Source organism: Mesoplodon mirus (assembly GCF_964341445.2).
Source record: "Mesoplodon mirus genome assembly, chromosome: 12".
NCBI lineage: Eukaryota > Metazoa > Chordata > Mammalia > Artiodactyla > Ziphiidae > Mesoplodon > Mesoplodon mirus.
Window position 1 is genome coordinate 91151681 of NC_138988.1, and position 22803 is coordinate 91174483.

The window sequence follows — 22803 nt, forward strand, 5'->3', positions numbered from 1 at the left end:
CTGACTTAACCCTTAGAGAAGTTTATTTTGGGCTGAAAGTGGGGAGTTAAGAAAAGGCTTATCTGACTCAGATTTGCCATAGAACACTTGTTATATCCCTTGGTGTTTGATTCCTTCTCAAAATAGAGTTCCTGTGTCTCAGAAACCAAGCATAGTTTTCCATTTGGTCCTCAACCAAAGAAAATACTGTCAGTTCCAGGGAGTCAAATAAAAGATTGTCTGTGCCAGTCCATTAAAAAAAAATTATTAAACTGCTATTATTAGTAGATGGCAGTTTCTAACGGCAGATCCAAAGAATGGAAAAAAAAATGTGTGCAGTTACTTTGCGTTGATGTAGTCATGGTTATTTTTGTTTATCAAGGAGGAAAAAAAAAAGACTACTTCTTGTATGTTGTATGCACACACATGATGGGAGCCATATTTCTCTGTAAACAAGTGTGCCGAGAAAGCTAGTTGAAAAGCAAGGGCTAGTAATAGAACTGGACAGTTATCCTGTTGCTCTTCCTGTGCTCATGATTCTGGGTCCATGGACTGGGAATTTTGCAGTTGTTTGGGCATCTGATGATCCATGGAATTTTAGGCAGGTGTTTCTTTGTGGCCCAGTTATTCCAGCTGTGCAGTGAGTGGCAACAATAGGAGTACTGGGTAGTTTATTAGCAAAATGGAGTCATTGTTGAGCAAGGTATCTGCAGGAAAAACTACAAGGAAACTTAACTGCTAGAAGTGAAGCAAGTCTATTTTTTATTTTTTAAGAGGAGGCCCAAGGACAGCGTATTGTGGAGAAGGAAGTCCTGGTTATCTTTTTTTTTTTTTTTTTGCGATACGTGGGCCTCTCACCATTGTGGCCTCTCCCGTTGCGGAGCACAGGCTCCGGACACGCAGGCTCAGCGGCCGTGGCTCACGGGCCCAGCCGCTCCGCGGCATGTGGCATCTTCCCGGACTGGGGTACGAACCCGTGTCCCCTGCATAGGCAGGCGGACTCTCAACCACTGTGCCACCAGGGAAGCCCCGCTGGTTATCTTGATCATCCTCTGTTTCCCTTGGAGCCTTTTGTTCTTCTAGTTTTCAGAAACTCTGAGACTTGTTTTAATTCTTCCTCTTCATTAAAGCACCAGTGGAGGGCAATGTCCTCTGAGGGTTAGCCAGTACCAACACTAGATAGCCCTCTAAACAGCACTAAAGTTTTATCGTGTGCTCTTGCAGATATGAGGGCAAGTGTAGGAATTTCTAGTGATAGAACAGCAGTTACAAGGGGGAGGGGGATTTCCAGGGCTCTCAAACTCATACCTGATCACTTACACCATCTACTATTAAGGCCAGTCTTGGATCCAAGAATATATTGAAAGATGGTGATGATTTCCCCGGCAAGCACTGGCAAACTCTGAAATATTCTTGTTGTCAGAATGAAAAGCAGAGATTCTAATTTGCTTCATGGGTTCGTGGGTCGTCCTGGTTGGAACTTTTCCTGGAGATCCTTTAGACTTTTACTTGATGTCCTGTTTCTCTGGCAAGGCATGATATACATTTCCTTACTGCTTTCTGAAGCTCTGGAGCATCTGGAAAGGTTTCCTCTCCTTCTCATAAATTCCTTTGAAGGAGCTTAGTAGCAGTACCGGGGCATTTGTTTTCCTGCAGAGCAGATGGGGGGAGACAAACAAAATCAACTTTCCCATGTTTTTCAGTGAGAGTCAAGTCTTTCCATCCTACTTACTTCTTGCACTTCAAGCCCTTGTTTCTCATAAGAGATTTTTATAATATCAAAAGCAAGGCACAAGACCAAAATTTGTTATGCATAAAGAATAGGTACTACAGGATTACTCCTAACTTTGAGAATCATGAAGGTGTTTTTCTTTTTTTTTTTAAATGTTGAGCCTTCTTTTAATTAATTAATTAATTAATTAATTAATTTTATTTTTGCTGTGTTGGGTCTTCGTTTTTGTGCGAGGGCTTTCTCTATTTGTGGCAAGCGGGGGCCACTCTTCATCGCGGTGCGCCGGCCTCTCACTATCGTGGCCTCTCTTGTTGCGGAGCACAGGCTCCAGATGCGCAGGCTCAGTAGTTGTGGCTCACGGGCCTAGTTGCTCCGTGGCATGTGGGATCCTCCCAGACCAGGGCTCGAACCCGTGTCCCCTGCATTAGCAGGCAGATTCTCAACCATTGCGCCACCAGGGAAGCCCATGAAGGTGTTTTTCTATGAGATAATGTGGATAGTCTCCTGCCTATGTAATGGCTTTGCTTCATCTTCTCTATCTAGACAAATAGCCACCTTCCCTGCTAAGCTCCACAACCCAGAGTGATCACCTTCTAACATCCCTTCCTCCCACTAGCAGATACCTACCACCTAGTCATGTACTAGTTCGTGTTAAGTTTGTGTTGTTACAGTTTTTACCATTTTACATTGTATTGGATACGCATTGTAACTTCCTGACATTTCTGCAGGGTTTTATTCTTCTGGTCAAACTGAAAGTCTGACAACTGTGATGTTTCAGTTCCCTACTTGGCTCTAAGCCTTGGACCAGTCACATATACACGTATAGGTTCCTGAGTAATTTCTTTAGCATCCCTGACATTCTTTATCACTAATGTTAAAAAAGCAAAACACAGTTGCCGAAAGGGAGGATATGGGATGAACCCAGCACACCAGCACTGAAGACCTGTTTACAAGTACCCAGTGTGGACCTGATTCATGGTTGGATTATAACATGGCCCCAGGATAGCCATCGTTTGGTGACCTGAAATGGAATAACTGCAAACAGTAGCATAGAAAGAAACACTTTAAGCACACTTGGCGCATACTTTAAGGACACCATACACCATCAACTGTATGGTGATCGATGGACACTACACTTTTGGTGGTGAGCACGCTGTAGTGTATACCGAGGTAGAAATACAATGTTGTACATGTGAAATTTATATAATGTTATAAACCAACATTATCTCAATAAAAACAAAATGAAAACAAGCTCATAAAGAAAACCCAAATAAATAACTTATACTTGATCAAATCCTATCAAATTTACATGTGTACAATGTGTAAATAAAAGTCACTTACGCATTATTGTTTAACCCCACATATAAATGCAAAGTCATTAGTGTAATAAGGAAAATTGTGTATTTATGTATCATCTGTTATCCATTGTCTGTGGAGGATAAGAAATCTATATTGCCTCTATCATTCTCAATTCACTATTTGGTTCACTTAAATATATTCATAAGAGATTCTTATAATATACAATGCAAGGCAGGAAACTGGTATTCATTGCACGTCAAGAATAATGTTAGGGGCTTCCCTGGTGGCACAGTGGTTGAGAGTCCGCCTGCCGATGCAGGCAACACAGGTTCGTACCCCGGTCCGGGAAGATCCCACATGCCCGGAGCAGCTGGGCCCGTGAGCCATGGCCGCTGAGCCTGCGCGTCTGGAGCCTGTGCTCCACAATGGGAGAGGCCACAACAGTGAGAGGCCCGTGTACTGAAAAAAAAAAAAAAAGAATAGTGTTAGGCACTATGTTATATGATTTCAACTTTCATTTCATTTTTACAGCCATGGCCTTAGAATAGGTATTGTTACCTCTGTTGTTTTCAGAAGAGAAAAGCAAAACTCAGTGAGGTTAAATAATTTATCTATAGCTGTGCTTGGGGAGTGCCAGGACCAGGGTTCAATGCCATGTCTGTAAACTCCAGAATCCATTATTTCCCATTACTCCAACAAAAGCACTGGAGAAATCACAAATGTTTACATGCCAGACTTAACAAAGACATTTTTAAGGTGTAAAATATTTTTTAATAGAAGCAATAATCTTCGATTAAAGAAAGAAATTGATGTGTCGATAATAGATTAATTTTCCAAGACCTGATGGCCATTAACTGGTTTAGTATTTATACCCTCTTCTTCCCTAACCCCTCCACCTTTGCCCCACTCAGGCTGTAGGAACCTCCCCAACTTTCTATTTGTGTCTGTCCCACTGAAACCCTTATCAACGCTGGGCCTGCTTCCCCCATGCCTTGTGGATTGGCTCTTAAACATAGAGCAGATTTCTTCTCTGAAGAAACTGAACAGGAGAGGTTCAGACTCAGAGAAACCAGGTGTTATCATGGGTGAGGGTGAGGCAATGGATTGGAAAAAGGGTTTTGAGTGGAAGTGTGCCTAACGATGCCTAGGACACAGGGCTAGCTTCTTAGACACAGTACTCAGGAGGGTCCAGTGCTTGACTGAACACTCTGCTGCCGCCATCTTGAAGTTCTTAATAATTTTATCTTTGAACTTGTGTTTTGTAAGTGAAGTTCGATGGGATGGTGGAGCATGATTATGAGCAGAGGAGACAGGTGCAATGTGCATGTCCATGGTTCTTTGCTGCCCCATTCGAGAATAGTGTTTGCAACGTCCCATGAGCACAGAATTCCAATGGATCCAGATGTGTGGTAGTTGAGCAAGACTCAAAATGAATTCAAGGCAAGTGTGTTAGTCTATAAGAGAGGACGTTGAGGCACTGACAGACCGCAAGGGACCACGCTTTCTGTTTAAATCAGAACTAGGGCAATTGCATTCTAAGAAACGTGGCCACCAAGGATACCTACCCCACCCTTTCTTATTCCTGTTGCTTTCCTGTATTAGCCAAACCACCTACAATGAAGATGAAGATAAGAAGGAAAGGGAAAGATAGGACAAGCCATAGTTCCTTTTCTTTCCAGCTCTAACTTACTCAGCAGTAAGGTCACGGTAGAGAATGTTGGTAGAACCTATCAAGAAGTGAAATGAAAACAACCGTATGTGTGTGTCCAGCCATTGTTTTGGTAAGAATGAAATATACGTGCAAGTACACGCAACAAAAATTATGTAATTTTAGTGATTCTGCCTGAGTTAAATGTTCTTATAATTGCATTTAAAATTGGCATTGCACAATATAAAGATGAACAGTAAAATTCATGCTAATAATGTAAAATTTTAATTTTTTTTACTTAGAACAACTTTAAGTAGCAACTAAGCAACACCATGACCAATTGAGAGAGAGACTGCAGAAGAGAGGGAAAAGCTTTCTGTTTTACTAGCTTTAATGGAATTTTTCCTGCTTTTGGAACAAAGGGCCCATGTTTTCATTTTGCACTGGGCCCTGTAATTCATGTAGTTGGCCCTGGCAGAATGCTTGCCTCTCCCTGAGGGTCAGCAGTCAGGATTTTACCCTGATGAGGGAGATTGGTGGATTCTACCCTGGAAGAAAAGAACTTCCATGAACTTAGGAGTTTACCAATATGCAGTGAACCTTTGCCCCATTCACTCTAAAGAGAAACCTACGAGGGTGTGGGCCCTCCCACGTGCACTGGATTTCCCATCGGTTTTTGGCCTCACTCTATGAACAGATAGCCAAGGACCTGCAAACATCATCACAAAATTTTCAGCCCTTTCATCATCCTGCTACTCTTCTCTGACTTAGAAGATGCCCTCCTTCCCAATTCACCACAGGTGTAGCCCTAAGTAATTACAAATAGCAGATGCAATTTTAGTAATTGCATTTCTTGTCTGAAAGCGGTCTTCATAGAAAATACAACTTTAGGTGAGCTTCTCAAGAGTCGGTTTGCATCAAGAACAAAACCCTTGCAGATAGCTGGTGAGCTGTGATCCAGTGAAAAAGTCAGTCTAAGCTCTACATTTAATACAGTTGATGAAGTCATTAATACCAATTTTTGGAGAACTATGTTCATGCTGGGCATAGAGGAAAAGGATTTAAACAGGTGGCTGAGATATTTGGGGAAAAGCCCAATTGATTTTAAATTGCAATTCAGAGTGAAGAACAGAATGTTGATACTAGCAGAGTCTGGCAGGCAGCTCAGTGGAATGTTAGGTTTTGCTAGAATCAGGCTTCATACTAACCTGACGAGGCTCATTTCTGAAATTGGAAATCTGACAGAGATATGGGAAGTAGTGTATGCATGGTTATATCCTGAAGCTGGCCAAAAAATAGTTCTTGACCATCCACTGTCCTTGGCTGTCTGCAGGTGATTTGGGGGTGCGGTGGGGGGGTGGTATATGGGAAGAAAAGCAGGAAGATTTATGATCAGTTTAAGAGAAATGAGACGCATTTCTTACCTTTAAATAAGTTAAACAGAAACTTTCTGGGAAGAGGGGCATCTTCTAAGTCAAGTGGTCCAGTTGGCTCTTCTGCCTCTTGAGTCTTATCTCCGTTGTACCCACTGCTCTGAGTCTATTCTGTGGGTCTATACAGAAAAGTGTAACCCTCTTCCCCATGACAGCCCTTCCCACTTTTGAAGGCAGCTACAGTGTGTTTTGTAAACATCTCTTTTGAGGATCAGACAGCCCTCTTTCCTTCAGGCTTTCCTCATCGCAACATTTTCAGCCCTTTCATCATCCTGCTACTCTTCTCTGACTTTGTTCACTTATCAAAAATTTATTGTGCACTAACTATAGGCCAGGCATGCTTAAAGCTCAAGTACCGACATAAATAAGATATAGTTCCTTCCATGAACGAGTTCTGGGGCTAGTGGCTGAGACAAATGAAAGAACTATATTCTGTGATAAGTGCTACAGTACAGATATGCATGGAAGATATTATGGGAGAATAATTTGCTTTTTTGTGCAGAAGCAAGTAATATGTTTCAGGAAGGGCTTGACTGCTGCAGAGCAGAGAGGGCCTCTCGTATCTTAGGATTTAAAAAATCTCATCCGTAACTCTATTTATGGGCCCCTTTTCATACCTAATGTTATTTATTTATGACTTCTTTTTTGATCTCTTTTTCTTTACTATACTCATCAACAATTATCTATTTTATTGGTTCTTTTTTTGTTTACATCTGCTTTTATTCTTATCAATTTTTGCTACTTTTATTTATTTATTTTTTCGGTACACGGGCCTCTCACTGCTGCGGCCTCTCCCGTTGTGGAGCACAGGCTCTGGACGCGCAGGCTCAGCGGCCATGGCTCACGGGCCCAGCCGCTCCACGGCATGTGGGATCTTCCCGGACCGGGGCACGAACCCGTGTCCCCTGCATCGGCAGGGGGACTCTCAACCACTGCGCCACCAGGGAAGCCCAATTTTTTCTACTTTTAAAAAGTGAGTTTCCTATTGTTTCTAGCTTTTTGAGTTCATTGATTTTCAGCTTTCTTGAGCTCTAGTACATTCTTTTAGGTCAACACATTTCCTTTGGGTACTGCTTTAGCCACACTGCATAGGTTTTGGTGTAGGAGGTTGTTTTGTGGTTGCTCAGTTATGACCAATTTGTAAAGTTAGGTTTATCTAACCCCAAAGTTCTCCCAATGACTGTCTTCAGATCCTGTCATGCAAAAGCCTTGCACAGAGTCTGAGGTCCCTGCTAAGAGGAACTTGGAATGATCACCCCTGCAGAGGGTCACTCCCCGTGCAGCGTCCCTTTGCCCTCCACAGCCATTTTGAAAGAACAGCAAAATCCCCCCTAATTAGGGCAGGCAATGAAGGGAGCTGGCAGATGGGTGTGTTTTTCTTAACTGTGTTGCCAACATGAGGAAATTGAGTTCTGGAGAAAGACCCCTTGCCAGAACAACTAGTTCAAACAGGAGTATGATTGCGTCTAGATTTCATCAGAATATGATGAGGAGCGTCATTAAGCAAGGCGCGGCTGGGGGCTGTGTGTGTGTGAATCCACTATCCTCCTCATTCAGAGCAGGAAAGTTCACTGTGAGCACAGGTGAGCCTCATAAAGCTTTGTTTCACGTGGGTGCCTGCTGGGCTGGCGGTTAAGAAAATGTTGTAGCCGATTTGTGACTCCATTCCCCTTCCTTCTTTTTTTTTTTTTTTTTTTTTTCGGTATGCGGGCCTCTCACTGTTGTGGCCTCCCCCGTTGCGGAGCACAGGCTCCGGACGCGCAGGCCCAGCGGCCATGGCTCACGGGCCCAGCCGCTCCGCGGCATATGGGATCCTCCCAGACCGGGGCACGAACCCGTATCCCCTGCATCGGCAGGCGGACTCTCAACCACTGCGCCACCAGGGAGGCCCAACCCCTTCCTTCTTAAAATAGCCTTTTCTTATCAACCTTCCTTCAGGACACTGGTTTCATCTCTCCTCATCCTCTTCCCTATACAAATTTGCCCTTAAGAAAAGATCTGGAAAATCCAAGATATAATAATTGATAACTTAATATATACTGCCTTACCGAGACTGACGGTCATTCTAAAGGGACACAAAACCTTAAGTTAGAGGAAATCAGTGTGTATTTGTAGACGTTTCATCATCAGTGGAATAAGGGACGACTTGGAGGCAGTGGAAGATGCGGACTCTCGTGAGGACGGGGGCTTGGCTGGTGCCTTAAATGAGCGAAGAGGACTGGCTGTATGTAACGCAGTGGTTCTCAACCAGGGAATATTCACCCCCCCAGGGGACATTTGGTAATGTCTGGGGACATTTTTGGTTGTCCTAACTGAGGTGAAGGTTACCACTGGCATCTAGAGAGTAGAGGCTAGGGATGCTGGGCAGTCCCCCACAGCTAGGAATTATCTGACCCCAAATGCCAAGAGTTCCAGGGTCGAGGAACCTTGGTGTAGACTGACATAGATGTGATAGGGACACTGGCCCCCACTTTGGAGACACAGCAGGAGAGCTTCAGTGTGCCAGTTGGAGACCAACCACCTTCCCTGAGTAAAGGAATTTCACCTACTTAGCAATCAAGAGTACTGTCCTACGACCCAGTACAGACCGATCTGACTTCTTTGGAGAATTCTGAAATCCAGATTTTTACATGAACATTTTAAAATACCAGCAGTGAATCCAAATGAACAAAGTTGAGAGAGCCACAAGAAAGACGACCATGAGCTGCACTTGACTTCTGCGTGGCTTTCCTACAAGCTCTGACCCAGACAGTTTTGTCCCAGGAAGTATAGTGCGGGTTGTAAATCCAGGGCTTCAAGGTACCAGGGAAAGGTTCTGGCCATCAGTCCTTCTGTCTGCAAAGACCACGACTGTCCTACTGAGGCAGGAGCCAAGGAGAGGTCTGTTTCAGCTCTGTGAGAAAAAAAAAAAAAAAGTATTGGTGCTCTTAAATTGCTCTAGCACTATTTTTTTTTTTTTTTTTTTTTTTTTGCAGTATGCGGGCCTCTCACTGTTGTGGCCTCTCCCATTGCGGAGCACAAGCTCCGGATGCGCAGGCTCAGCAGCCATGGCTCATGGGCCCAGCTGCTCCACAGCATGTGGGATCTTCCCGGACTGGGGCACGAACCCGTGTCCCCTGCATTGGCAGGCGGACTCTCAACCACTGCGCCACCAGGGAAGCCCGCTCTAGCACTATTTAACATAGTTTTCCAAAGCAATTTTACCTTTTCCTCTTGTAAAGGTCTCTTGGGCTCAATACGTACATTTCAGATTCTGGACCTCTACTAATTCAAATATCTAACTGACAGAGTTGTCAAAAAGATTAAATAACATAATATATAAGAAAGTTCATAGTGTAGGGTTGTCTGGCACTAAAAGAAATGTTAGCTGACCCTAAATACAAAGATAATTCTTCACTATTTGAATGGGACTATAGATATATTTTTTAACTGGATAGAATTAGTGACCAGCTCCTAGGATAATGAGCTGAGTTCTCCCGCTTGAATTTGGAGGGCAAACACGTGTTCTTACACGTGGGAGGTATGCTTGAGATTTCCTTTGTCTCTCCCTTTCCTTTGGGGAAAAGCAAATTTGGCATGGCCTTTGGATGACTGCCTCCCCCCACCTTTTTTTTTTTTTTTTTTTTTTAGTATGGAAGCTTTGTAAATTCGCCCTTTTATAAACAAGCAGCATCTTTATACCTGCTGAAACCGAATTCTCGTCCAGAGGCTAGGAAATGAACAAAGGGGGCAGTAATACCAACTGCACGCAGACAGCTCAGCCCACGCAGGTACACAGGCATGGCTGCACCAACAGGGGAAGGAGGCCCTTTGTAAAGAACCCTTTTTCTCGTGACTCTTTCACCTCCCCCAACCCAGCCTGAGCCACGAGAAAGAAGAGTGTTGTCAATGAGACAGGCCAATTTTACCCATCTTACACAATCGTGCATTACAGACTTTCCAAGAAGACGCCATTCAGGGTGAATCACCAAATTCAGGATGAAAAGGTTTTGATTTGCAAAAGCACTCGAGCATTTCTCTTTAGAGCTGGAGACGGCAGGGAAGGAACCGATGTGCACGCAGCTGCTTCACCTTTGGGCCAGGTGTGCTGGCAAGCACTCCCTGGTGGAGCAGGGCGAATGCACCCAGCATTCACGGGTGCCTTTGTCACACGCTGGGTGCCGGGGGCCATGAATGCCTTATTTAAGGCAGAAAAGAATGAGAAGGTGCTGGTGACTGTGGGGTATTGAAGCGTGTGGAACTGAGTCAAAGCATGAACTGTGGGTTAACATCAACTGAGATTAATGTTTAAATTTTCAGGTTCTCAATTCGATTTCATCAACACAGGTAAGAGGTGATGAGAAAGAATGCTAGATTGAGGATTGTATCATTTTGGATGATTTCAGCTACTAATGACAGAAAATTTATCTCAAGTGACTTAAACCCTTATTACTCATAGCTTGGGCTCAGGACCACCAGGATCACCATCACCATCACCTGGGGGCTCGATGGAATTGCAGAATCCACAGCCCCAACCCAGACCTGAATCAGAATCTGCACTTTTACAGGACACACAGGTTATTTATAGGCACATTATGGTTGGAGAAGCCCAGCCTTAAACAAGAACTCTGTTTTTGTTTTTCTTTTAAATCTCAGAGACCAAGTCGACTAGAGGTAGGCGGTTCCAGGGTTGGTTAATTCAGCAACTCAACAATGTCAAGAAGGGCCCTGGTGTTCTTTATTTTTCTGCTCTGCTACGTGTGTTTACTTTTATACTCCGATTTATCTTCCTGTGGTCACAGATGGCTGCAGAAGCTCCAGGTGAAGGGGTAGGAAAAAGGAAGCTTCCTCTTACCTATGCCTTTTTTTTTTTTTTTTTTGCGGTACGCAGGCCTCTCACTATTGTGACCTCTCCCGTTGCGGAGCACAGGCTCCGGACGCGCAGGCTCAGCGGCCATGGCTCACGGGCCCAGCCGCTCCACGGCATGTGGGATCTTCCCGGACCGGGGCACGAACCCGTGTCCCCTGCATCAGCAGGCGGACTCTCAACCACTGTGCCACCAGGGAAGCCCTTACCTATGCCTTTTTAACAGCAAAGAAACAGTTTCCAGGAGCCACTTAGTAGATTTCCTTTCATGTTACAGGTCTCATATCTGATGGTCCAGAACTTCAATCACTTGCCCATTCCTAAACCAATAACTGGCAAAAGGATTAGAATAATGATGATGGGCTAAGACCAATGAACATTTAACCTCTGGGACCAGGTAGGAGCCTGGTCTTTGACGCACATGGTGATTAATATATGAACAAAATGGGTTTCTGTAACTTGGAAGAAATAAGAGTGGGTAGGAGAGACAGCAGGTGGGAAAAGCAACAGTGTGTGCTGCAAGAATTTTTTAAAGGCTGCTCACGTATATTTTGGGACATTAGGAATTTCCTCATGAGTGTTTGTTTGAGAGATAAAAATGAACCCTCCATGAGGGGTCCCTCTATGACTGAGTCAAGAGATGCTGTCCGAGTGACACGTATAGCCTTGGATAGTTGGTGCTACAGAAAGTTCTTAATAATAGTATAATGCAATTATAAGTTTTAAAACTAGACAGCTAGAAGGGACGTTTTAGATTACTTAGTGTCATGCCTCTACACTCTATAAGTGAACAAAAAGTCTAAATGATCTGTACATTGATCAGTTATGTGCTACCATCTTGATGGAGGTAGTTCATTCTTTCAATTTGACATCTGGACTTTAAAGAAGTATATAATTTTACCTTTCTGGGGAACATGAATGATTATGTAGAATGAATCACATAGAGACCATTTTAAGACCATCTAAGGGAAATAGGATTCAGGTAAGCAGGTTGGAGGATCCCAGATGCCATGAAACCATGAGACCCCAAAGAGCAGGGTCTGTCTGATGCAATCTGTAGGCACTTGGCAGGTGTTTGTAGAACAATTATCAGTGGGTAAATGAATTAAATGTATCTTTCTCTAAAGAAAATTTTCATGTGACCTACCTTCACCATTAGCATTCTTATTTGCTATACATTGTTTTCACTGGTTGTTCTGAATAAGTGGAATAGAACCAATGGATTCCTGGGCATCCAGGATACTTTCTCTTTCATACTCTTGTCTCTGAGGGTCTGAAAGAGAAATGCAAATACAACATTAGGCTCCATTAATAAATGAGATGAGAAAGCTGAAGTTCAGAGAAGTTAATTAGCCTAAGGACAGCCACTTACCTGTGGAGTTGGGATTGGAACTCAGGACCATCTGACTGAGCCTTTAACACCATGATAGTAGTTTAATCTATCTAAGCACTGATTATATGCTAGGCATTGTTCTAATGTGTTATCCATGTAATCCTTGCAAAAAGCCAATGAGGTGGGAAATGTTTATTATTCCACTTTACAGGTAAGGAAACTGAAGCTTAGAGAGGCTGAGTAACCTACCTGTATCTACACAGCTATCCCTGTTAACCCTGGGCATGAACTTATGTCTGTCTGACCCTAGAGCTCCATGCCCCACTGTCATGTTATTGCTTACAGATGGTGGAGCCCAATATTGTATCCTATGTTGCTCAAGAGAGCAGAATTCAGATTTAGAAAACCTTTTAAGAGTTGGTCTGTGCCCACAATAGACTTGTCTGCCTCAGCTACACGTGAGCTGGTGAAAGGTAACAAACATTGTCAAGGAGGCATAGCTGAATTTACTACATGTAATTAGAGGTAGGATTGGGTTATTTCTAAAGTCTTTTTCAAGAATGAGGTTCTATAAATAGTCTAAATCTTTTTTTAGGCACTTTTATTTTCAGTACTGGGCCATTCACTTAATCAGAAGTGTATACTTTGCAAGGGAAAGAAATAGGTATTAAAAGGAGACTCTTACTTTCATCTTCTTGTCCTTTGCCCTCCCACATGCCTACCCCACCTCTAGCTCTTACACTCAAACCCCTACACTTGCAAATTTACTGTAGATGACATTCTTTTCCGCATCTGGTAAAGCAGTTTCGACACTTTCCCTCTTAAATAAGAGTTGAACAGTGTTTAGATATATTTACCATCCCTCCCCCAAACACCAACATCTGATTATCTAAAAGCACGTGTCTTAAAGTTGTGAGCAAGTAGTCAAAGCTTCCATCGATGCAAAGCTTAGATAACACTTCAATGCAGAAAGTATTTGCTTAATTTCTGTGAGGTTAAGATGGTAGTCAGTGGAATCTCTGATTGGTTTTGAGAAGTGGATACAAATTTAATGTTTGCTCAGACAAACATTTTCAAAGGTCTCAATCTAGTTTGGCTCCATTCTGGGGAAAGATGCTTCAGTAACTTGAAACCTTACTAAGTGAAGTCATCCTGTCTTTGAAACAGTGGGCTTGAGCTCAGAGGGCAAGCTTCTCAGGCTAATACTAGGCACTTTCTTTTTTCTCTCTCTGTCTCTCTTCCCTTTTTATTTGTCCTGCACTCTCCTCCTTCTGTTGTCTATGTTTTCACTTTGAAAACCGTTGATTTCAAAAAATGCATCTGTAGCTGTGACTTTTGCATGTATCTGATTTTATGGGTTTGTGGAGCTCCTGAAGTTAAATTAATTTTAAATGGATTTTAATTACTAATGCTTTGGGCCATTGCCTTTAGCAAAGTCAACAAAACAATCAGGGTTACCTTAGTTTGTCTCTTTGAGGAATGTATTCACCCGTTTGGGTGAATACTTACTAAACAGAGCAGTTTTCTAACTAGAAACATAAATAAAGCTACTGCTATATTTGAAAGTCTGAATTTATTTCTTTTCAAAAACAGCCACCTTTGATTTAAAAAATAGGATTTTAAATGAGCACAAAGGGATTTCTGTTTGTCAATAATACCTCATTATTTTTCAAAGGTGGAGAGGGTCCTAGTCGTAATATTATGCTATGTAAATGCTGAAGCAGAGGCTAAATTATGACCTGAAGGTTTGAATTCTGTTCTAAGCCCCACACAGAGTGCTTTGTATGTAACAGTAGAGAAACTGGGTTCCTTCTCAATACAGTGTCCCCTTGTAAATTAAGGGTAATCAACTCCTAGTTGAAAAGTGAAGGGATAATGAGATAATGTTCAAAATGGCTTTTAAGTGTCTACCTATAGAGGTTGAAGGTGAAAAAAGAACATTGTGATGTCTGTGAATACCCCTTCCCAGGAGGGAAGGCTACTCACGTTGTTCCCAGTGGAATGTTCTGTTCAATCAGGGGCCGTCACTTGAGTAGTTTGATAAATAATAAGCTTAGATTGACTGCACATAAAAATGGGAAAGGTTGATTAAGTCATTTAGTTCCTTGACAATTTTGCAAACCAAGCAATTTCTGTAAGGATCAGACTAGACTGTGTAGTGCACTGACTTAGACTGTGTAGTGCACCATCCAATCAAACCACCAAGGTTCTGGGCTCCACCTACCGCACCTTCCCCAGAAAAGATCACAAGATTTCTACTATTTTCTCTGAAAATTGATATCAAATTTCCTTCATCTAAATGTATGCTACTATTATTAACGATTCCCAAGTGGTCTCTAATACCTCTTTTATCCTTCTTAGTTGAAAACATGCTAAAATACACCTAGGTAATAGAAACACCTATGGTTGTCAGCTGGTTAATTCATTAATCAGTTAAATTCATTGTGTAGCTTGACAGATATAAGAATCTTTCTAAGCAGAATATTAAAACTCTATCTTAATGTCCAAATACATGAATATAGAAGATAATTAGAAAGGAAACAGTGATTTAAACAAAAACTCCAAATATAAACCTCCTGGGACAAGTTCAGGAAGAGAAAAGGAATTTTTTTCCCTCTAGTTTCTCTCTAGAATTGACTTCCCACTCCTATTTAAAGCAGCCCCCAATAATCCTATTTAAATCACACAGTGTATCTAAATGTGAAAAGAAATAAATATACAAGCAATTATTTATTAATAGCAACAACATATTATGAGTGTCTAATGTTTTACAGTTTCCAGAGTGTTTAAACTCACTCTTTTTAATAATATCTGCTTATTTCCATCCAGGTTTGAAAAATGATCTATGTAATTGTTTCACCTTCATAATAGGACTCAACTTTCATTCATGTAATACTTGTTTGATTCGTGTGTATTTGAAAATTTAAAAAGTAGATGACGTTTAAGGGCACCCATGAAGTTCAGATTCCAGGGTTTTGCATAAACACTGCCATAGGCACGCACATGGACACACACACGTACATCCACTCTCCTTCTTTATCTTTGTTTTGGCTGGTATTCCTGGTCAGAAATTACTTTTCTTTCAAATCCCCCTTGATAACTCAGATTATATGTGATTGCTTTCAATGGTTGCCCACCATTAAGAAGTTTTCTTTTTCTTTCTTTTTTTAAAAAAATATTTATTCATTTGCCTGTGCTGGGTCTTCCTTGCAGCATGTGGGATCTTTTGCCGCGACAGTCGCTGTGGCGTGCAAACTCTTCGTTGCGGCACATGGGCTTCTCTCTAATTGTGACGTGAGAGCTCCAGAGCGCATGGGCTCTGTGGTTTGTGGCATGCGGGCCCTCTCGTTGAGGCCTGCGGGCTCAGTAGTTACGGCGTGCTGGCTTAGTTGCCCCGCGGCATGTGGGATCTTAGTTCTGCAACCAGGGATCTAACCCGCGTCCCCTTCATTGGAAAGAAGATCCTTTACCACTGGACCACCAGGGAAGTCCCAAGGAATTTTCTTTAAAGGCCAAGAGGCTGGATAGAAAAAAAGATGAATCAGAGATTGGGAAAAAAAAAAAAAAAAACAAAACAACACTTTGAAGAAAACATACTTGGGTAAAAGAGGGAAAAGCAAATGACATCTCTTTTAGTTATATGGGTGTTTCCAAAACTTGTGCTTTTCTCCACTATGTATAATTTAAGCTCCATGTGAATTCTCAGTACTTTGGAATAGATTTTGGAGTAAATTTTCTTGTTCTGATTCTCCTTAAATATAGATCACGATTTGAAAAAATAATAAGTGATAACTTATTTTTTCAAGTAAACGGGGACAGAGGAATTGACCATAGGGAACCTCAAAAAAGAAACAGGGGAGAGGGGAATTTGCAGGGTGAAATGAAAGTGTTTGATAGGAACAAAATCATAAGCTTGTGATGACTAAATCACAGAACTTGAGTGATGAAGGGAACCTCAGCTCATCTTTAATTTCGTTGTCTCTGGGTCTTGGGTAGTTATGTGCACACAAAGGAGCCTCCAATGAAAATGTCTTCACAGTCATATTTTATCACTGTTGTGCCCCTCCATCCCCTCATTCCAGCCACACAGGCCTTTCTTTACTCCCCCAAACATTCAAGTTTCCCCTCCTGTCTCAAGGCCTTTGCAAATGTTCTACTTTGTTGAAAAAGTCACCAGAAACAGCATTGATCTGGAACATGTTTGGTCTGCCAGGACAACCCGTGATACAGCTGGTTCTACAGATGTGGAGTGTAACACACAGCATCCTAGGAGGGTCACTCCAGTGGGACATTGGAACACGCTGTCAAGGAGAGTGCAGGGCAAAGTGATGGCATGCCACTGAGGAGTGAATCTCAGTAACAGCCAAGCATCTAGAGGAGGCATCAAAGGAGAAAGAGAAGTGGTCATGGAGATGGGATGTATCAGCTTAGGGCAATGTCTTAGGAGACAAAGAAGGAAATGTTTTAAGAAAACAGATACAACCAGTATTGGACATGGTACTAAGCACAGGGCTGGCAGGTAGAAAAACACTTCATGGTGCCATTCATTCATCCATTCTTTTATCCAGCCATTCATTCTACAGATATGCATGTGTAGCTAAGTGCCAGGTGCTCATCACAAAGAAGTAAACAAAACAAACACAGTCCCTGCTCCATCCTAAAGCTTATATTCTGGGGGAAGAGGGAGTGGGGTGAGGAGAGACAAGAAACAAATTCAAAATAAATATATAATATCAGGTGACAATAGATGCTATGGATAAAGCAAAGCAAATTAAGGAGATAGAAAGATCATATGGTACTGCTTTGGGTAGGGCAGGCAGGGAAACCACTCTTTTGGGAGGATATTTCAGTGGAGAACAGAAAGAAGGGAGGCATGAGATGCTGGCGTTTGTGATGATGGATGAGATGCTCTGCTGCTGAAGAGTTGAAGAGGATGGCTTGAACGGTGCCAAGGGATGAGAGAGTTATAAGAAGGAGAAAATTGTCAACGATTCAAATGCACTGAGATGTCAAAGTAAAGGAGAGGAAAGTGTTCTTTGGATTGTTGGGTTTGACCATTAAGGAGGTTAGTAATCCTGAAGAGAACAGTGGCAGTGACTTGTTTGGGAGGCAAACTACGGATGATTAAGGAGTAAGAGGGTAATAGGAAATGGATAGAGGGGAGATATTTTGAAAAAGTTTAGTAATGAAGGAGAGTGGTTAGGGGAGTAGCTAGATAACAGAATGATATAAAACTAGTTTTTTGTGTTTTTTTTCCCCTCTAGACCAGGGTTTCTCAACCTTGGCACCATGGACATTTGGGGCAGACGATTCTTTGTTATGGGAGCTGGTGAGGGGACTGCCCGATGCATTGTAGGATGTTCAATAACATCCCTGGCCTTTACCTACTAGATGGCAGTATCACCCCCTCCACCCAGTTTTGACAACCAGAATTATCTCTAGACGTTGCTAAATGTCCCCTGGTTAAGTCACCCCCACTTGAGAACAAATGCTCTAGACCAAGATGACCTGTGTTGTTTGAAATGATGGAGAAAGAGCCCTTGGAGAGGGAGAGAGAAAAGAGATTGAAGACGAAGGGTCTTAATGTGAGGAGCCACGGTCAGGAAGTTCAGCTCGTCTTCCCTGCAGAAAAAGCAGAACTATAGGGACTGTTAGTCAATGCTGTGTTTTCTGAGTTTAGGAACAAATGTTGTTACTCCAAATTAAGAAGGGAGCATTCAAGCTGAAAATTAGAAAAGAAAAAATATATTTGTTGTAATAATTTGGAAACCAGCATGCAAACTTTCAAGGAAAAGCAGTATTATTAAAAAAGAGACACCATCAGTTATCCTTTTACGTTTTAGTAGGATTAAGACAAATGAGCACACAGTTTGAGTTGGAGAGTAGATCATGTGATTCACAAATTGCCCCTTAGCCTGGGAAGTCCTTAACTTGGGATTGAAGACAGATGTTTCTGATGTGACTCATGTATTTTTACCACTTTCTCATGGGCACAGACCGAGTTTATTCCTTTCTGTGTCTTGGTGATGTCAGTGTCTTGTTTACACAGGATGAGCCAGCCTAAGTCAAAACTAGCCCTAAGTCATGTGGTGTATGGTAAAAATACAGAGGTGGGTTTCTCTTTAGACAGAATATAGTTGCAGGCTCTAGGGGAATAGACTCGATTTCTGGGTTGAATACATGAACTTTAGATATTTGGGAATGTTCTAGAATAACAGAATTTCAGAGTAGAGAAAGATTGTCACAGTTACCTCCACAAACATTTTACGATTTCTCAAGGTGGTCTTTCAAGTATTGCACATTAAAAATACGCAAAAGTTGTCTCCTAGGGACAGAACAAATGTGATTAAGTATTTGTGATTAACAAATGTGATTAAGTGTGCAATTAAGTATTTTCCTCCCTAAGTTAAAATCAAATGTTCATCTATACCTGAAAAGACAACTGGCATTTATTGAAAACATACTATATTAGAGAGAACTACTATAGTTATTTTATGATGTGATTTCCTTAAAGCCTCATGACAGTTTAGTGAGCCAGGTATTATTCCCATGGGCAAGCAAGAAAAACTAGCAATCATGCAGAAAATGATACTGCAAAACCTAACAATGTAGAAACAGCTGTTTTATGTCCGGAGTTGATTTGGACATTCCTCCCCCAATGATTGTTACCTTTCTGATGAGATCTCAACTTCTTTTTAACAGTAAATACACAAATTGAACTACTTTGGAACTGATATTCAGCAATTGATTTCATCCAGCCAGACTCTGGTCAGTAGAGTTGAGTTAGAAGACATGATTTCGGTGCCCCATGTCCTGTCTAACAGAGCACCCTTCAGCCTCTCCTGGCAGACCTCTCTAGCAACACACTCTGGAAATGATCCCTTGAGGCTCCTATCAGATGTCATGAAGAGGTAGGTTTCTTTGAGATTTAAATGATGGACTTGGGTTTGGCCAATGGCCTCCATATGAGAAGATATAGTTACGATCTTTTAATTGAGTATAGTTTTTGTAAGCAAGCTTGTGTTGCAAGATTTGTTGGAATCTATTACATCTAAAAGAAAAAAACCCTCAGAAAATCATTAATTTCTAATAAGTAACTTATTTCAATTATAAGGACCCTTTCTAGTAGTTCTGGTCTAATCTGTATATTTTCTTAGCTTTCATGGTAACTGTTACCATGTACTTGTTATACTATATATATATATATATATATATATATACATCTCCTGCTCTTAATGTTTTGTTTGTTTGCTTGCTTCCTTTTCATTTGGCTCTTAAGAGCCCCAATAACCCACAATAACTTGCAGATTCTATTTAGCCCTGGGGAAAAAAAGAGCATCTTTTTTTTTTTTTTTTTTTTTTTTTTTTTTTTTTTTTTTTTTTTTTGCGGTATGCGGGCCTCTCACTGTTGTGGCCTCCCCCGTTGCGGAGCACAGGCTCCGGATGCGCAGGCCCAGCGGCCATGGCTCACGGGCCCAGCCGCTCCGCGGCATATGGGATCCTCCCAGACCGGGGCACGAACCCGTATCCCCTGCATCGGCAGGCGGACTCTCAACCACTGCGCCACCAGGGAGGCCCAAAAGAGCATCTTTGATAAGCATCACTTCTCCCAAATATTATAAAGGGATACACTGAAGTGACTTTAAAAAAAAAGAAAGAAATCTGTGGATATAAGCTTCAGGATATTCAGTGTAAAAGCATCCCAGGAGTCTTTAATCCAACATCTCACCCAACTGAACAAGGGATCTCTTCCCAATGTGCCTGCAGATGAAATGATCGGGAAGGCGCAGTTGGGTGGGCCGGTGGGGAAAGATAGATGAGTGGCCTCTGTGTATGTGAGGCAGTCAGCGAGAGAGGCAAATCCCTCCCCCTACTCCCATGGCTGTGTGTGCCACTCTTCCTCTGTACAGAGACAATTTGCTTTTCATGTAGTAATGAAGAACAATGTTAACAGACAAAGGAGCTTCTAGTTTATTATTGTGCTGTCTTTGACTAGAGCTCGATGCTGGGAAAAATGGTAATTCACAGTGTGAATGCTTCTTTTCCAGCCTTACGGGTTATGGCTGAGCATGTACATTGTATATTGCAGATGGTACAATAGAGAACACTGTGAGAACGAGGAAAGAATGAATTACAGCTTTTTTTCCCCCTTGCTAGCCAAGAAACCAGGAATTTCTTCACAATGATTTTTATTTATGTCTGTGTGTGTATGGGTTATTCCTGAGCAATATACACCGCTAGATTCTGATAAATGATTTTAGGTTTTAGTGTTTTTAAATTAATGTATAAAATCTACCAAGAAGCTCTTAGAACACCTGTGTTCTCCTGCTTTTTCCCCCAGTAAACTGATACAAGGCACAGGTGGTGCCTCATTAACTTATTTCATGCAAATAAAAACATATTGCATGATTTCTTCTCCTTAACTATATAATCACTGAAACATGATCGCGCTGATTAATGCAACAAACTTTGGGAGGGGAGCATTCAGCATCTTTTGTCGGTTCTCTTATGCTGAAGGGATTTGCAGTCCTTGTAAATCTGATTTAAATGGAAAAGTAGTGGGAATGTCTTTCCTATATAAGAAATATGTTTTCCTGTAGTCTTTTCTGTATGTCATAGGACCCTCCACGATATAAAATTGGAGATACAGAATTGGAAAAAAAATTTCCAATTTTCCCATGGAGGTAGAGGAATTGGGAGCCTAGATGAAGAGCCATCAAGTAAGCATGCTTAGGTGTCTTGATTCAGTGTTCAGATATTCTTATCGATGATTTCCAGGAAGTGACATTGATTTGCTTTGGAAACAATGATGGAAAAATAGTGAATGTGTACTGGAATGCTTTTAGAGTTCTAAAATCATACTGGAAAATGTCCGAGCATTCCAACCCAACTATAAACAGTACCATGCTGTATTTATGGGGGATGGCAAGTCTGTTTTTAAAAGTCTTTTGCAATATTATTTCTGTTTTTAATTTATTGAATTAAAGCCAGATTTATTCATTAAGATAATACACTTCAAGGTTAACTGCCATTTGCTGTTCATTTAGGCAAGCTATTGTACAGTTATGTAAATTTCATGAACAGAGACACTACTTAAGTGTCTTAATTACAAGCAAAAACTGTCATTTAAATTTGAATTAAGTGAATAGTTGCCAGTATTTCCTGTTCCTGTATTTTCTATCTTCTTAAAATCTAAGGGCTACCCTATGATCCGTACTGTGTCCTAAGATTCTTTTTCCTGTAAAAGAAAAACACCCCTACTACGAAATATTATTTTTAAGGGTAGGAAAACATGCAAAAAATGCCATCATCTCATTGATAATGAATCAGAGAAATATCTAAATAAGAAGGTGACCATTTTTTCCAGTTGGCCCCTGACAGTCATTTTCACATTGTTACTGAAATTAAAAAAAAATTATTCCATCTTATACTAGGGGGAATAATTTGCTACATGTGTCATTTGCTCAAATTCTACATGTGAATTCGTATTTTTTAAAATACCCTCTTTTAAATCTACCCATTTATAATGCATCCAAACATTCAGTTTTCCGACTCAGACAGTGGGATGAGCGTACTTTTACCACCGCTTTAACTTTGTTGAAAGAAACCGTTATTTTAAACTGAGAACTGTCACAACTATAGTTGTGGTTAGCGAAAGTGACCCATAACCTGATACTCTGCTGATTTCTGTGAAATAATTCCCTATGCATGTTGGACTTAACTGACAAATATTGTTTTCGTTTCTCGCTGTGTTTTTGGATAGTTCTTGTGTATAAAAATGATCTAGAGGCCAATCTGGCATTAATCACGGCGCGGAAGGGAAGGAGTCACAGTTATTTAATGAAAACCACACCTCAGTTCTGTGCAGTCCGTTCGCAGCTCCTGTCCAGAGCCAGAAGGCTGCAGGCTGGGAAGATATTCCCAGCCGCCCCCGAAGGTAGCTCCTGCTTGCTCCCCCAGGAGTGAGAAGTTCACTATTCACTCAATGCTTGCATCATCCCTTCCAACATGTTCCCACTGATACATTAAAGGAATTAATTGCTCATAATGATCTCACCATCTGTTAACAGAGGTTCATACCTACAGGCTGGTGGCATGCGGTGGTTCTATTCAGGGATCAATAGGCAATGCCGGGCAGACGCTTTCCCACATTGCCTGCCTTTGCGCGCTGAAAGGGGAGGAGAGCTCGGTGCCGGCCATCTGCTCCTTGTCTTTCTGTGCGAGACCTTGATGCGGTCCAGCACAGCTCTGATCTGACTCCAGTCCGATTGGAATGTGGCTGATCTGAGAGCCTCTCAAAGCTGTGAAAGTGAGTCAAAAGGAGATGCCCATTGTCCGGCAGGGCTGAAAGAAAATGATCACTTTAAAATTCATAACTCCCAGGTGCCTGCCATCTATTCATGGGAAAAACCCTCTGAACTTCTCTTCATTAAAGAGAGAGAGGGGAGTCTTGCTAAAAAGAGAGAAAAGGAAGTAGTTTGTGGGAATGTGCAGGGGATTTTCAGGCTAAACAAATGAGGAATTTGGAATTTT

The 22803-nt window shown here is 41.7% G+C and overlaps 1 long non-coding RNA gene across 1 annotated transcript; it reads right to left on the reverse strand.

The window, feature by feature from the left end:
• Positions 1-8516: 8516 nt before the first annotated feature.
• On the reverse strand, positions 8517-22502 carry LOC309813792. Its single transcript, XR_014295545.1, has 3 exons — positions 22351-22502; positions 12085-12210; positions 8517-8984 (listed from the first exon to the last, which is right to left on the reverse strand). It is a non-coding gene; the product is annotated as an uncharacterized lncRNA (long non-coding RNA).
• Between the last annotated feature and the right edge of the window lie 301 nt (positions 22503-22803).